The following is a 16524-nucleotide window of genomic DNA, read 5'->3' as shown; positions in this document are numbered from 1 at the left end:
TATTTTAATTAGAAGATGATTGTCATGAATTTGAAAAATTATGAGAAGATTAATAAAAAAAAATAGATTGATATCACCCATGAATATATATTTAAAACAAATAATAATCGTTTTCTATGACAAATAAAAGATTTTTACGGTAACTAATATATTTATCAATAGTATTACCAAGAATAATTTAAGAGTGTTACACAAAAATCTTAACCATATAAACTATTATCTTAACTTTTTTCCATTTTTTTTAAATTTTGATAACTTTTAAATAATTATCTTATCATTATTCAATTATATGTAATAGTAGCTGTACATTTGTGTATGTATATAAACCCTAGAATACTAACTGCAATGCATCATTAGATTTCTATTTTACAACCAAGTAACATATAGTTGATAGCTAAATATTCTAGTAATGGAGCATAATAATTCTCCAGTTATTGGTATTGACCTGGGAACTACTTATTCGTGTGTTGCTGTTTTTCAAAATGAAAAAGTTGAAATTATTGCTAATGACCAAGGAAATAGAACCACTCCTTCTTATGTTGCATTCAATGACACCGAAAGACTTGTTGGGGAAGCAGCAAAAAATCAATGTGCGTTGAATCCAAAGAATACCATTTTTGATGTAAAAAGGTTAATGGGAAGAAATTATTGAGATGATTGCGTTCAACGAGTAATTAAAATCTTACCTTATGAAATTATTAACGAAAAAGATAAACCAAAAATACACGTCAAACATAAAAAGAAGAAAAAGGTGTTAACCCCAGAAGAAGTATCTTCTATGATATTATTAAAAATGAAAAACATAACAGAAAATTATTTGGGGGGAAAAATAATTAAAGCTGTTATTACAGTTCCGGCTTATTTTAATGATTCTCAGAGGCGGGCTACTAAAGATGCTGGAGTCATTGCTGGACTTGATGTTATTCAAATAATTAATGAGCCCTCGGCTGCCGCCATCGCTTATGGATTAAATAATGATACAAAAGAACGAAATGTTTTAATATTTGATTTTGGAGGAGGGACTTTTGATGTGTCTATATTGAATATTAGTAATGATGGCATTTTTGAAGTTAAATCAACAGCAGGAGATACTCATCTTAGGGGAGAAGATTTTGATAGTATTTTATTAGATTATTTTACACATGAATTCAACAAAAAGTATAAAAAAGATTTAAGCAACAATAAAAGATCATTAAGACATCTTCGTTCTGCCTGTGAAACTGCAAAACGAACTTTATCTTCATCTACACAAGCGACAATCGAAATTGATTCGTTATATAGGGGAATTGATTTTCATACTACCATTACTCGTGCTAAATTCGAAAATTTATTTTTCAATTTCTTCAAAAATACTCTAGTGCCAGTTGTAAATGCATTAATTGATGCTAAGCTCGATAAGAGTGACATCGATGAAATTGTTTTATTTGGAGGTTCTACACGTATACTGAAAATACAAAACCTCCTTCAAATTTTTTTTAATGGAAAGAATTTGAATAAGTCGATTAATCCAGATGAGGCTGTAGCCTATGGTGCTGCCATTCTGGCTGCCATTCTCAGTGGAGATAAATCTGATAAGATCAAAGATTTATTATTACTGGATGTGACTCCTCTTTCGTTGGGTATTGAAACTGCCGGCAATATTATGTCTACCTTGATTAAAAGGAACACAACAATTTCACGAAGGAGAAAGAGCTAACGCTGGCGATAATAATTATTTAGGAGAGTTTAAATTAAATAATATACCTCAGGCCCCCAGGGGTACACCTAAAACCAATGTTACATTTGATATTGATGCCATTGGGATATTAAATGTGTCAGCAACCAAAGAATCTTCCTGCAAATCAAATAAAATTACTATAACTAATGATTCTGGAAGACTAAACAAAGAGGTAGATCGAATGATCAAAGAGGCTGAAATGTACGCTACTCAAGATCGTGAATTAAAAAATGATATAGAAGCTAAATGTAAATTAGAATCATATTGTTTAGAAGTACAAAATAATATTATAAATAATAAAAGTAGTAATATAGATATATTAAAATCAAAATTAGAAAGTACTCTTAAATGGATTGATGAAAACCCTACTGCTAAAAAAAAGGAATATGAAAATAAATTAAAGGAAATAAAAAAGGATTATGAACATATACTTGGGGCAAATGAATCAAATTTACACAATAATCAATTTCATCCAACTATTGAAGAAGTTGACTAATAAGCAAAGGAGTTTTCATAATTTATTGATATAAAATTTTATGTATATTAAAAAATGAATAATTTCAAAAGTTACCACGAAAGAATAAAACTCAGCAGATCTTTCAAAAGATATTTTCCCGTTCTTGGTAGCCTATATCAAGATAGATTTAGTTTTATTATTTAGATGTAAATGAAGAAGATATCTCTTCTTATTTAAAATTTATAAATTTAAGTGCCATTGATCGACTATATTATTTCCATAATAAAGAATCGCCCTTTTATGAAAATGTAAATGAATGTGCAATAGTTGGAAGAATGAAGGAAAAAAATAAAAATATGGTATTGTATTTTTATATGCACGAAGCTATATGGAATCGTGGACATGAACACGAAGGATATGTTTTTGTGGCAAGAGACCCCAATTTATTGCTCCAGGATATATAAAGTATATATTGAAAATGAGCTGAGACAAACTGTTTATAATGACCTTAAATTAGATAAAATTAAGGTAAAGAGGCTAATGTCATATACTGAAAATATCCATCCTAGATATAGAAGTAATTGCCGAGGCATTATTTATCCAAATGAATTTTTAAATTCTATAAAGGACATTGATTTTGATGTTGAGTTTGATTACATATATATTCCTATTGAATGGGATGGTGGTGATGATCCAACTCAATTTAAATTTAATGCAAGCAACATTGATCGAATATATTACTTGAAGAAAAGTGCAGTCTTGAAAAAAGTTATCTATACAGGAAATTTTAGTAATAAAACTCAAACAAAATAAAACTCTTAAATTTAATTAAAGGTTTCAGAAGGTTTTTTTTTTTTAATTTAGGTTAAATATTTCTAAATTTCTTGAAAGGATGTTCGGTTTGGGTAACTATAAAAATCGTTTGAGAGTATCCTTAGGAGGACCGACCTTGTGTCAAAGGGTAACGACAAGGGGGTGAAAGTTTCGGTCCTTCCCAATTTCCCGCAACTTCAAGAGAGCCCTGAAGAAAAACAAACAAACATTCTATTACCCCCTAATAATAATAAACTTAAATAGTAACGACAAGGGGGTAACAACTGCAAAAACCTAAATTAGCATAAACACATCTCGAAAAATAAAATAAAGAATTAGAGTTAAAGGATCCTTCAAAAACTTATATTTATATATAGGAACATTACTTCCATGAAGCTGATCCTAAAAAATTAGATTTTCGAGATGTTAAAATAAACGAATAGTATCCGAAGATAAAACAAATTACTTAAAAATTATTATGTAGTTTTTATGCTTCAATAGGTATATATTTAGTTTAATAAGATATGTTAATATGAATCAGTAAATATAACGATTAAATTCAGGGCTATTAAGCAAGTTTGCAAATAAGTGTGCCATCATTTCCATTGGTGAAATGATAAGAAGGCTAGGATCACTTTAGAAATAGACACCCATCATTTCGTTGTGACGTACCTTAAAGCCTTATCGGCACCTCGGAAGTTCGGCAATAAATGAAGTATATCCTGTGTCTAAGATGGTAAGAGACATGTCTTCGTTGCTGGCAAGACTTGAGCAGGAGCGGTGATTTGGGCACAGTTCGTTGTAATTAGCCGTCCATTATTAATATAACCGTCGAGCTTGAAAGAAAAGCAACCGGCTCTATGTTGATTCCACCAACCAAACCAACTAACTGACTGGTACGAATTTTCCAAACGGACTCCACTACGACTGTCTCAGCTGCTCAGCGTTTCCTTTCCTCGGAAAACAAAAACAAACAGTAGTAACTGCTCGTTAACAGTTGTTATACCTTCGAGACTTAAAAGGTGTTTACCGTCACAACGAAAATATAATTACATATTCCCTTTATAAGCTCGAAGTAAACATAGAAAAACTCAATTAAATTTACTAAATTATACTAATGATTACATTATTCAAATTAACAATAATTAAACCAAATATTAAACCTTTAAGAACGCATTATATAAGAACAATGATAAATAGAAGAAAAACATAAGTGATGTAATAATTTTACATCATTTTCAACACTCCAGGGAAGGGATTCAGTCTTTTTACAAAACATGTAAAAAGTTGAATTTAAAATGAAAACATGCATATTTACAATTACATATTTACAAAGTTATCAAACCATCTCAGTCTTGGAGCACATGCCTAGTCCTTTTCTCTGACTCGACTGCTGCCCTTCTCCTTGACCTTCCTCTAAATTTAGGTTTGGCATCTAATTCCTCATTAACTGAAGGATTGATCTCTTCAGCAATATCGGGTTTTAAAAGAGGGATGAGACTGGTTATATGCCTTTTCACCAGCTCATTTGTTTTACCTTTCAAAACGATAGCATTAGTCACCTCACCACTTGTATTCTTAATTACCTCTGTAATTTTTCCCATAGGATAGTTAAGGGGTTTTACATGAGTCTCTTTGATTAAGACAATATCACCTACATTAAGATGCTTATGATGACAAGGACGATATCGGTCCTTCTTATCAACTGCCTGTTTTATTAGGGTAGCTAAAAACTCCGAATGATAATTGTCTATGAGATTTTTTCTGATTGCATTTAGTTTTTGATAATTATTCTTTATCCTTTCTGACGGGGTGGTACCAAGAATGTATTCAAGATCAATCTCAGGATCAGGCTGTAGATCAGGAATGACATTAATGGATAAGAGATCATAGCCATGAATAAGCCTTTCCGGAGTGATAGGGTGAGGAACAGGCTCGTTGCTCGAATCCCTTAATGCTTCTTTAAAAGCAATTGGTCGCCTATTCACCAAGTGACAAGTTTGACTAACAACAAATTCAAAATCTCTAAATTCTAGAACATTTGTACCAATGGACTTATTTATCAAATGTTTGACCATCTTTATACATATCTCTACCAAAGAACCCATCTGACTGCAGCCTTTAAAATAACGATCAAATTTTATCGATTGTACACCAGCCTCATCAAAATGCATCTGGGTTTCAGGATCTTTAAGAAAATCCATTATGATGTTACCTCCTGCTACTATCTGTGTGCCTAAGTCACTTACACAAAACTGTGGCAATCCATAATCAAACGTGTGAAGCATAAAAGAACGAAGGAATTCTTTAACAGACATATCCACGCAAATCTTCAAATTGACTGCTCGAGTAAACATACAGGTAAGGCAAAGAACCCACACTTTTAGCTTTCTATGTTCCTGTTTAACAGTATAAGGACCAAAGTAATCTATGTACACATACCCAAAAGGAATCTCAGAAGGATGCAATCTAACATCACGATATGGGGACTGATTCAGTTTCACAGAACGACCATTATACCTTTTGCACGTAACACAATCCTTAAGGACATTTTTAACAACTGAGAAATAGTGAGGTATCCAAAACTCTTTCCGCAGCTCTGCTAAAAGTGAATAACATCCAGCATGTTTTAGCCTTACATGCAAATCAAGAATTATCAACTTTGTTAACTCACTATGCTTGTGCAAAAGAATAGGGAAATAGCATCTTTCACCCTCTTTCCACCGATCACATTTGCTTCTCACCCTCAGAATTCCAACCTGATCAGGATAAACATTAAGCTGACTGACAAGATTGGGTATGTTCTTGACCCTTTTCAAATCAGACCCAAAATAATCAAAGACTTCAGGGAAATAGACAAGCTGATCTTTCAAAATTATGTGCATAACAGCCTCTTTGTAATACCCAGATTGAATAACCATCAAATCCTTACAAGTTGGTCTGTTCAACTTTGTGCGAGCCTTCCACTTATTCCAACATCTCAGAACCCTAGCAATTACAGCCACTAAATGGCGAAAGTCAGAATATCTGTTTGGATAAACTAGATATTCAGATGATATGGAAAGTTTATTGCACTGTATATTATAACTACCAACGTCTTTGCTTTCAACATTATCATCATTGATCTTGAATAAAGGATTCGGGATGGTGAAACTCAGTACATTTTGACTTATTGCTACATCACTTGACTGAATTTGTGGTCCTGAGAAATAGTTAGTTTTCTTGAGTTGTTTGTATGATAAACATCTAGTTATGCAATCCCCAGGATTATTCTGCCCACTTGTGAAGGTAAAGTTCACAGGGAAGATTTCACAAAGCTGATTTATACGATGTAACCTATTCAATATAAAATTGGATTTTCCCTGCATTTTATCAAGTTTACTAGCATAGGAATTTACCCAAGTTAACGCTACCAAACTATCCGAATACAAAGTCAGTGCTTTAATATTAATGGGAATGACACATGCAGGACCAGACAGTTCTTTATAAAGTTCCATAAGCATCTCTGTACCTAAACTAATAGCCTGCAACTCCAGGGAAGGGATTGATTTAGTCTTCAAATTTGTGTTCACAATTCTGTTTTTGGCCAATACAAAACTAACCTTACCTGTATCTATATTCTCAATATAAAGTACGGCTCCATACATGAGACTACTTGCATCAACACAAGCTAGTATCCTATAAGATGCATCTCTTTCCCTTACAAACCGTTCTACCATAATTTCAGGAGTTGCATTAGCTTGTCTTGAAATACAGTTCCACTCTTTCAATCGCTCTTGTGACAATGGATCATCCCATCCAAGTGATTTGTCACACTGTAAGCCATGCATAAAAACTCTAGATCTGTTAAAAACTGGTCCATTGAAATTATATAAATCAAAATTAGAGGCTATCGACCTGAGAATTAAACGTTTTGTATTGGCTGATCCCTCAAGAGCAATAGGTCTAGTTGACAATATATCATCTTGCCTATGCCACTGCAAGCCTAAAAGTTTAACTTTACTGTCAGTTTTGTTTTCAAGACAAGCATCAATATCCTCCTGAAGTGAACTATCATTAGTAACAATTTGTTGTAATTCCATCTTATAGGGCTCAAAAATAGATGGCAATAACTGATAAGCCCATTTCAAAGTTGATGAATCACTACAAGTGAAAGCACCATTATCCATATAAAATAATTGATAAATCAACCTTTTCAAACATACAACCTCTTCAGAATTCCCTTCAGTATCCAGGACCAAAATCTTGTATAAACTCAACATCAAAATTGTTGGTGAACATCGTAATCCAAAACTCAATCGCACATTCTTATACCCCACAAGAGAAAAATCTCCTTTCTTTACATTACGATACCAAAGAAATAGTAATTTATTCTGATCAGAGGGATTCAGCTCTATTTGGTTAAAAGCTTTCCGGATGTCAAAGCATAGAAGCTTAGACCCAAATCTCAGGTGTAAAAGAGCTGAAGCAATCTTTTGGTTTAAACAAGGTCCAGAATGTATACTCTGATTATGACTAACAGTAGCTGGCTTAGACAAATATTTTTCACAAATATTCGAGAGAAAAACTACTCTACACTTAGTGGTCTCCCTGTTTAGTTTAAACACACCCATGTGCGGTAAGAAACTATGCTCAGGATGTTCCTCCATATACTGATCCAAATTTGGAATCCTCTGTATTATACCAAGTTGTTCTTGTTCTTTAATGGCATCATCCATCAAATGTAAATGAAGCTCATTCTTTCTTAACTTTTTTAAGTTAGATTTTAGCACAGCTTTAGCAAGATTGTAATTCCTACCAAGAAGATGAGATACTTTACTGTTCCATAAAAGAGGCATGGATATCCTGCCCTTTTCAGTACGAACAGAATGATTCAAAGCAAATCTAACAAGTTGATCATTGACCTCTGAAGAGCAGTTTTCGAATTCTAATTGGTCATAGTTTAATACCTTCTTCTCATCATATTTCATGAGAACTTCGTTTGCAGCTTTATTCAATTCAGTCTCCGAAATACTTCCATCATCTTTCAACACTGCAAAATTTGATTCAACATCAAGAGTTACCTCCTCTTCCATAAAGTTTGAATCATCACACAAGATGCTTGAACCAAAGCCTACATAGACAACAGAAGACTCTACAGACAAATAAGTAGAAATGTCCGAATTATTACCATTGTATGAGGCATAATCTAAATCAGGTAAGTATTTCAAATTAGAAATAGTGTTCTGCAGATTACCCAATAGCATAACCCCTAGAGCACATTGACTATAGACAGAGGGAATCGGCTGACCAAAATTTACCATTGAGCTCAAAAGACAATACATAGAATTTGTACCTAATATGAAATCAATGTTATTGATCTCCTCCTGATGGTTTAACAATTGATTGTCTGCCAAGACATAGCCTTTCTCAATAAACGTAGTTGTAATCCTAGAAAGCTGTGGAAGTTTCAAATTTATATCAATAGATGGTACACAAAGTGCTTCAATCTTGAACCTTTCCTTGCCTATCTCTACCTCTACTTCCACAAGCTTAGTTACATACTGCTTACTCGAGTTAAAACCGTTAACAGTCAAATGTACCCTTTCTTTTAACACCTTGAGATTACTAGTATTGGCTACAGCTTCCGTAATAAAATTAGTCTGGCAACCACTGTCTACAAGACACCTAATCTCGACCCGGTTACTTAGGTAACAAGTAAAAGTAGGCAAAATTGACTCTGTACTGGTAGTCCGTAAAGCACCTACTGATAGAATCATGCCACTAGAAACCTCCTCTTTGGGAGCAGATTTACAGTTTTTCCCTTTTTTGGACACTTTTTGACTCTGAGAGGTAACAGGGGTTGCTTCGATTTTATTGGTGGCACCCAGTAAACTCCTTTCTTCATTTCCATTTATACACAGATAGGTAAAATGCCATTTTCCACAATGAAAACATTTCTTTCGAAAAACAAAATTACAAGATTCGGTGGAATGATTGGCTTTAGCGCACTTTAAACATCCTCCAATTTCCTTCAATTTGTCAACTTTGGCCTTTGGACTATCATAATACTTACACTTATAGATAGGATGAGAAGAGTCTCTTTCCTTGTCTAAAGCACATAAAGTACACTTAACTGAAGGCCCGTTAGTCTTGCTAAAATTGACATTAGTAGCCAAATTTGTTGTTGAAGATTTGATATTAAAACCTTTAGAACGATTCTTTGAATGGAAATTCTGGGTAGCTAATGAATATCGTTCTGCTGCCTCAAAAAATTTATCCTTTATTTCATCCAATGAAGGTCTGGTCTTATTTGTTATGATAGTCAACTGATTTTTGAAAGTATCATTCAAACCTTGCCAAAAGAAATAATTCAAAAAGTCATTAGTTTCAATTTTTTGCAACTTAACAGATTCAATACAGTTTTTCATCTGACTAATATAGGAAAATGGATCTGTGCTGTACGTTAATCTCATCTCTGCTATTTGTTTGATAGTATTGAATTTCTGCAGCGAACCAGAAGCCAAAGCTGCTAACAAAAGTTCCTTGGCATCATTATAAGTCTGTTTATCCACTTCAAGTGAACTCAACAAAACGGAAGCACGCCCCGAAACTTGTTGCTTTAACAACAACAACTTATCCCTATCCTTAAGCTGAAAGGAGCCTGTGGTATCCTCAAATTCTGCTAAGAATTTGTTTATATTTTCCCCTTCAGTGCTACTGAAAGTAGGAAGGGGAGCAGTAGGACTCTTAAGCAAACTCCTTGCAGCATCTAAGGTACTAGAAGTGAAAGAGACAGTATCTTCAAGGAAGGCTAACATTTCATTGAGTTTATCAATATAAGATTCACAATTCGCCAATTCCACTGTAAGTTTATCACTACTTTCTTCCTCTTGCCATATCAAGGCTTGAATTTTGCTATCATGGTCCCTCAAGTCATCAAGATACGATTTAAACTTAGCTTTGAGGACATGTTTCTCAGAGGTGGTTTTAGTTTGGAGTGAAATCTTATTGTTATAATACTTTGTCACTTGTCCTCGGATATATTTCCGACTATTGATTAAAAGAGACAAATTAGACATGATTACAAACTTTTATTTTTTCTGTAACAAAACCTCAAACAATCTTTCATCAATTTAAATAGATGATTTAAACCTACTGTATTTAAATGTACCGAATCTCTATACAACCTCTGGTTATCTAATCTCCCCTGGCTTTCCACCCTAAACAGAAAATCTTTACACTTTAAACCTAGTACAAACTTATTGAAATAGCGTCTAAGTAATTTATAGTGTTCTGTAAGAGGGGCATCAAACCTATTCCTGTTTACATGAAACCTCAGCTCTACTTGCGAGGCAATAAGGCAAGTATTTGGTAGTTTTTCACGAACTAAGATATAAAATGCTCTGCAATTTTCTTTGACTAAGGATAAGTCTATGTCAGCTTTTAAGTCATTACCTCCCAGATATACAATTAAATAGTCAGGATTATTAGATACCAAAGGATCTAAAAGACTAGTATTGTTAAGAAAGATGGAAAATGTGGCACCTCTCCAACCAAAAAATGACACTTCAAATTTCACATTATCAATTTTTTATTTCTGATCCCTCAAATCTCCTTTCGAGATCAGAAACATATGAATGTCCAAAGACTGCCAATTTCATAACAACCACAGATCAGTCAATGTCATCCAAGAAAATGTTGACGACAAAAATGAACAGTACAAAATAGAATAAGAAAATTTCAAATACAGAACAAGCCCAAAAACCACTCCTACTCTCATCCAAACCAAGCAACCAAACCGAACTCCTTATTTGCAATCCTGTCACGGTCGCCATCTTGAAAAAAGTTATCTATACAGGAAATTTTAGTAATAAAACTCAAACAAAATAAAACTCTTAAATTTAATTAAAGGTTTCAGAAGGTTTTTTTTTTTTAATTTAGGTTAAATATTTCTAAATTTCTTGAAAGGATGTTCGGTTTGGGTAACTATAAAAATCGTTTGAGAGTATCCTTAGGAGGACCGACCTTGTGTCAAAGGGTAACGACAAGGGGGTGAAAGTTTCGGTCCTTCCCAATTTCCCGCAACTTCAAGAGAGCCCTGAAGAAAAACAAACAAACATTCTATTACCCCCTAATAATAATAAACTTAAATAGTAACGACAAGGGGGTAACAACTGCAAAAACCTAAATTAGCATAAACACATCTCGAAAAATAAAATAAAGAATTAGAGTTAAAGGATCCTTCAAAAACTTATATTTATATATAGGAACATTACTTCCATGAAGCTGATCCTAAAAAATTAGATTTTCGAGATGTTAAAATAAACGAATAGTATCCGAAGATAAAACAAATTACTTAAAAATTATTATGTAGTTTTTATGCTTCAATAGGTATATATTTAGTTTAATAAGATATGTTAATATGAATCAGTAAATATAACGATTAAATTCAGGGCTATTAAGCAAGTTTGCAAATAAGTGTGCCATCATTTCCATTGGTGAAATGATAAGAAGGCTAGGATCACTTTAGAAATAGACACCCATCATTTCGTTGTGACGTACCTTAAAGCCTTATCGGCACCTCGGAAGTTCGGCAATAAATGAAGTATATCCTGTGTCTAAGATGGTAAGAGACATGTCTTCGTTGCTGGCAAGACTTGAGCAGGAGCGGTGATTTGGGCACAGTTCGTTGTAATTAGCCGTCCATTATTAATATAACCGTCGAGCTTGAAAGAAAAGCAACCGGCTCTATGTTGATTCCACCAACCAAACCAACTAACTGACTGGTATGAATTTTCCAAACGGACTCCACTACGACTGTCTCAGCTGCTCAGCGTTTCCTTTCCTCGGAAAACAAAAACAAACAGTAGTAACTGCTCGTTAACAGTTGTTATACCTTCGAGACTTAAAAGGTGTTTACCGTCACAACGAAAATATAATTACATATTCCCTTTATAAGCTCGAAGTAAACATAGAAAAACTCAATTAAATTTACTAAATTATACTAATGATTACATTATTCAAATTAACAATAATTAAACCAAATATTAAACCTTTAAGAACGCATTATATAAGAACAATGATAAATAGAAGAAAAACATAAGTGATGTAATAATTTTACATCATTTTCAACATGCAGAGGAAGTTGACATATATGCGAGACTAGATCCACGCTTATTTGTCAATGTATATTAATAAAACCCCAAAAAATAGCAATAAGATATTTATTTCTAAATTTCGAGATGTATATATCAATACTATTGTAAAAATGATTCCTGATAATGAAATAAAACAAACCATTGAGGATGCAGTATAGAATGATACTATGTTAGTATAATTAGTTTTCATAATAAAAGAAGATGAAGCTCAAAACAATTCGTTTTCCTATTAACCTCATATCATCACAAGGTAAAATTCAGTTATTATTTAATTGGAAAATTTTCTATAAATTGAAATCTTGTAAAGAATACCCAGCCATTTTATGTTTCCCTGATTTTTTTACAAATTCTATATTTTCTATTTTAAGATGGTACTCGTATGAAAGCAATAATAACTTTCAATATTTCTTATTGTTAGAAATTGAAAATCAAATTAAAAGATTTTTTGAAATGTTAGAGGTTTTAGTAAATATAATAATTAACGATAAAGGCTATAAAGTTCAGGTTAAGAGCCCCCAACAAATTGAAAAACAATTACGAGAAATTGTTTTATTGAACAAAAAGAATAACGACAATAATCCTCAGGATATAGAAAATAAAAAAAAAAACAGAAATTTAACACTTTTTCTTGGAATGGTATTTAGAAAATGAAAGTAGTCAACATAATTACCAGCACATTTTATTCATAAAAAATCTTGAATTCAATAAAGTAAAAACAATTGAAGAATTATCCAAAACTTTATATGACACAGGATGTTGTAATACAATAGAAGAGGTCTCATTATTTCAATTCACTATGTTAATCAAACAGTTGTTTCCAACTGTTCAATGTTGCCCCCTGAATTATATGGACCGGCAGGCTGGGGACCAATATATTGGAATATTTTTCATGCCTTTTCAATAAATGCTGAAAATAACAAAAACTCTAAAATTAATTGTTTACCCGACCATTTATATGCATTTATTCACATACTTCAACTTTTTATTCCTTGTCTTAATTGTATAAAACATTATTATAACATTATTCAACCTAGTAAAATTAAACCGATGATATCTATACCACAATATACAAATCTATATGAAAAAAATTCATACAAATATATCTAATGGAAAATGATTTGTGTAAAGTAGTTAATATAAATTATTTAAAATAGACAATTATTTGTGTAATGTGTATATTAACTATATATACACATAAAAAGTATTGTTATTAATTAGAAAATCTCAGGGCGTGTGCAATAGTATTCATAATTTTTATGTGAGTATCTATTACGTTAAGTTTACAGAGACCTATTATAATTATCTGATTTTCTGGTGAATATTTATCAGGCATTTCAATGATAACTTTATATCTTTTTCTTAAATTATTAATATTTTCTCCGTGTTTACCAATGATAAATTTATGACAATCTGAATAGCCATAGATTATGCTTTGATGTATTTGTTTTGAGTTGCAATTTTCATTTATGGGCATGATATACGAAGAAAAGGGTGATGTAGATAAAAAAGATGGTGATGGAGTATTATATGAAAATAAAGGATTATTATAACAATTATCAATTGTATTATTATTTTCAGACGAACAATTATTATCCATTTTTTCAATTAGACTAGTAATCTTGATTTTCAGTTCTCGTATGTGAAAATATGTGTTATTTAGTTCATTTATATAATATCTTATATGTTGTCTATGGTCACAATTTAATTTTCTAAAACAACAATTACCATTATTATTGTTGTCGTCCTCTCCTATTTTATCATCATTTTTAAAAATAATTAGTGTTATGTTTTAAATTTTCATTTTGGTGTTCAACATTAATATAATTATCACTACTACTACTATTATTTACAAGATCTAATTTTGATTTAGTAGTCATGTTTTTTTGTGAATGTGTGACTTATCTAAAATGACTTGCTTTTAGAATTTGAAAAAGAATATATAACAAGGTATATATGTGTGTACATGATATACATATATATATATATATATATATATATATATATATATATATATATATATATATATATATATATATATATATATATATATATATATATATATATATATATGATTTAAAAACGACAATATTTTTTTTTACTAAATAAATAAAAAAATGACTCAAAGGGAAAATCATAAAAAAAGAAAAAGATATTCTTCAATCAAAAACGAAATTATTATTTCAAATGAAAAAAATATAAACCCACAGAGATATATATCTGATACCTTTTTAGTAGGATCAATAAATGAAGAAAAGAAAATGATATCTAATAATGAAGTGGAGAACCTAAGAGTTCGAATTGATATTATTGAAATGAAAATGGATATAATATTCAGAGTACTAGGTCCCATGAATAGTATAAAAGCTACACCAGTTGCTTCGTTAATATACTCAGATTAAAAAAAAGTCACGATCATGTAACTGCCATTTATAATAATTGGATTCAATATTTTTCATATATGGTATCTAGTAATATAAGTAAAGAACTGAAATTTGAATTTTTTTTTTTTAAATATTGATAAATTTGTTTTTGAAAATAACTTTTCTAAATATAGTATTACAATAAAATCTTTGTTTAATTTACATGAATTAACAGATAAAGAACGTAATATATTATCGTGGAATAGATACCCAAATACGTGGGAATTAAAGGATGCCAAAAACAAGGAACATATCTCCGCATATATAAATCAAAATTCAATATGTATATATATATATATATATATATATATATATATATATATATATATATATATATATATATATATATATATATATTTTTCAGATGAAATTCTAGAGATTTGTAACTGTTTGAATACTACTACTACTACTACTACTACTACTACTACTACTACTACTACTACTACTAATACTAATACTAATACTAATAATAATAACATTGATATACAACTGGAAAATAAATTTTTGTTTCCAGGATTATCTACATCAAATAACATTGTAGACCAAATTGAAAATAAGGCAATTTGTATATATTTGTCAGAAAAAGATAAATTGATTAATACTGATTACCGCTTTCTTGTTTTGGGTGCTGAGAGACCTCTATTCAATACTACAGTAAATATTTCATGTTTAAATGTATTAAATAATACTTTGTATAAAATAGGACCTACTGTATTAGATATAACTATAGTTATATTTCATACCATGTTACACTTAAAATGTTTCGTCGAGTTAAATGATTATTTGTATGGACATGATATAAATTTTTTACAACAATTTATAAATTACACCCCTTCAGTATTATTTGGACATCCCTTTTTCCCTCCAGTTACTACTGTTATAGACGGAAAAGATGTAATTTCTAAATAAATTTCAACTTTGAAAAAAAAATAGATTATATCATAAACAGGATTCATTTTAAGTCTCATAAAAATCAATAGCTGCTACTAAAGTTTTTAAATCTTTTATATTGAATTTTGCATATAATAACGGTAAAAAATTTGTTAAAAAAAATACTTGATTTGCCCAGTGATGCATTATATAATATAGAACATATGCTTTCAATCAATAAAAGTTTTTTCAGAGGAGTAGCCCATTGCGATACATTATCGTTATCTGTATTTTGTTTATAAAATCGGACACAACAATTTCCAATATATCTAATCATGGAAGAAAAGTCGTTGTTTTCTGTATGGAATTTAGCAGTTAATTCGTGTATTATTTTTTGTTTACTCTGTGATGGGTGTATCATAAGACCAAAATTGTAATCACTACCAAAAAATATAAAATGTAATATAACGTATAATATCATTTGGTCAATATTAAATTTAAAGCCATTTAATAAACTATATAGATTTGTTATAAAAGGCCCACTATATATGTCACTGTTTTTACTTTTGCTTAATATTGGGGTCACTATAGCTACATTTTTTATTTGTCTGAAAACAATCATGGCCATTACATCAGAGTCAGATGAAAGTATAACATTTGTTTCATTCCCACAGAGTTTTTGAGTAAATTTGCTTAGCTCCACTTCCCCTTCGCCTCTTTTAGAATATGCAATATTATAGTTACTTTCTAATAAAAAATTATAGGGATACGATAAAGAATTAAGTTTTTCGGTTAATAAATAAAAGATATATTCATGAAGTTCATCCTTTTCTGATAAAGTCAACAAACTATAATCATCCATTTTTTCTTTTTTTCTGTTTTTGACGATGGGGGATGATCCATCTACGGCAAGAGAACAATAAACATTATTGTTAACGATTTCTTCTTTCCTAAAAGATTCATAAAATGAGCAAATCTGTTCTATATAATATATGATGCTATTAACTACATCAGCTGCTTTATATTTTATACTAATTTTATCATCATCTAACATCACATTTTTGTCTGGTCTTTTAACGTGTGCATGTAAAAATATGGCTCCATCGA

At 30.9% G+C, this 16524-nt stretch overlaps 1 pseudogene; it reads left to right on the top strand.

The window, feature by feature from the left end:
- The first annotated feature begins 409 nt into the window (after nucleotides 1–409).
- LOC137650959 (heat shock 70 kDa protein cognate 4-like) lies at nucleotides 410–2213 on the top strand (annotated as a pseudogene).
- Nucleotides 2214–16524: the final 14311 nt, after the last annotated feature.

Source organism: Palaemon carinicauda, chromosome 12 (genome assembly GCF_036898095.1).
Source record: "Palaemon carinicauda isolate YSFRI2023 chromosome 12, ASM3689809v2, whole genome shotgun sequence".
NCBI lineage: Eukaryota > Metazoa > Arthropoda > Malacostraca > Decapoda > Palaemonidae > Palaemon > Palaemon carinicauda.
Note: the sequence above shows the minus strand (reverse complement) of the source record. Positions and strands in the feature narration are given on the sequence as shown.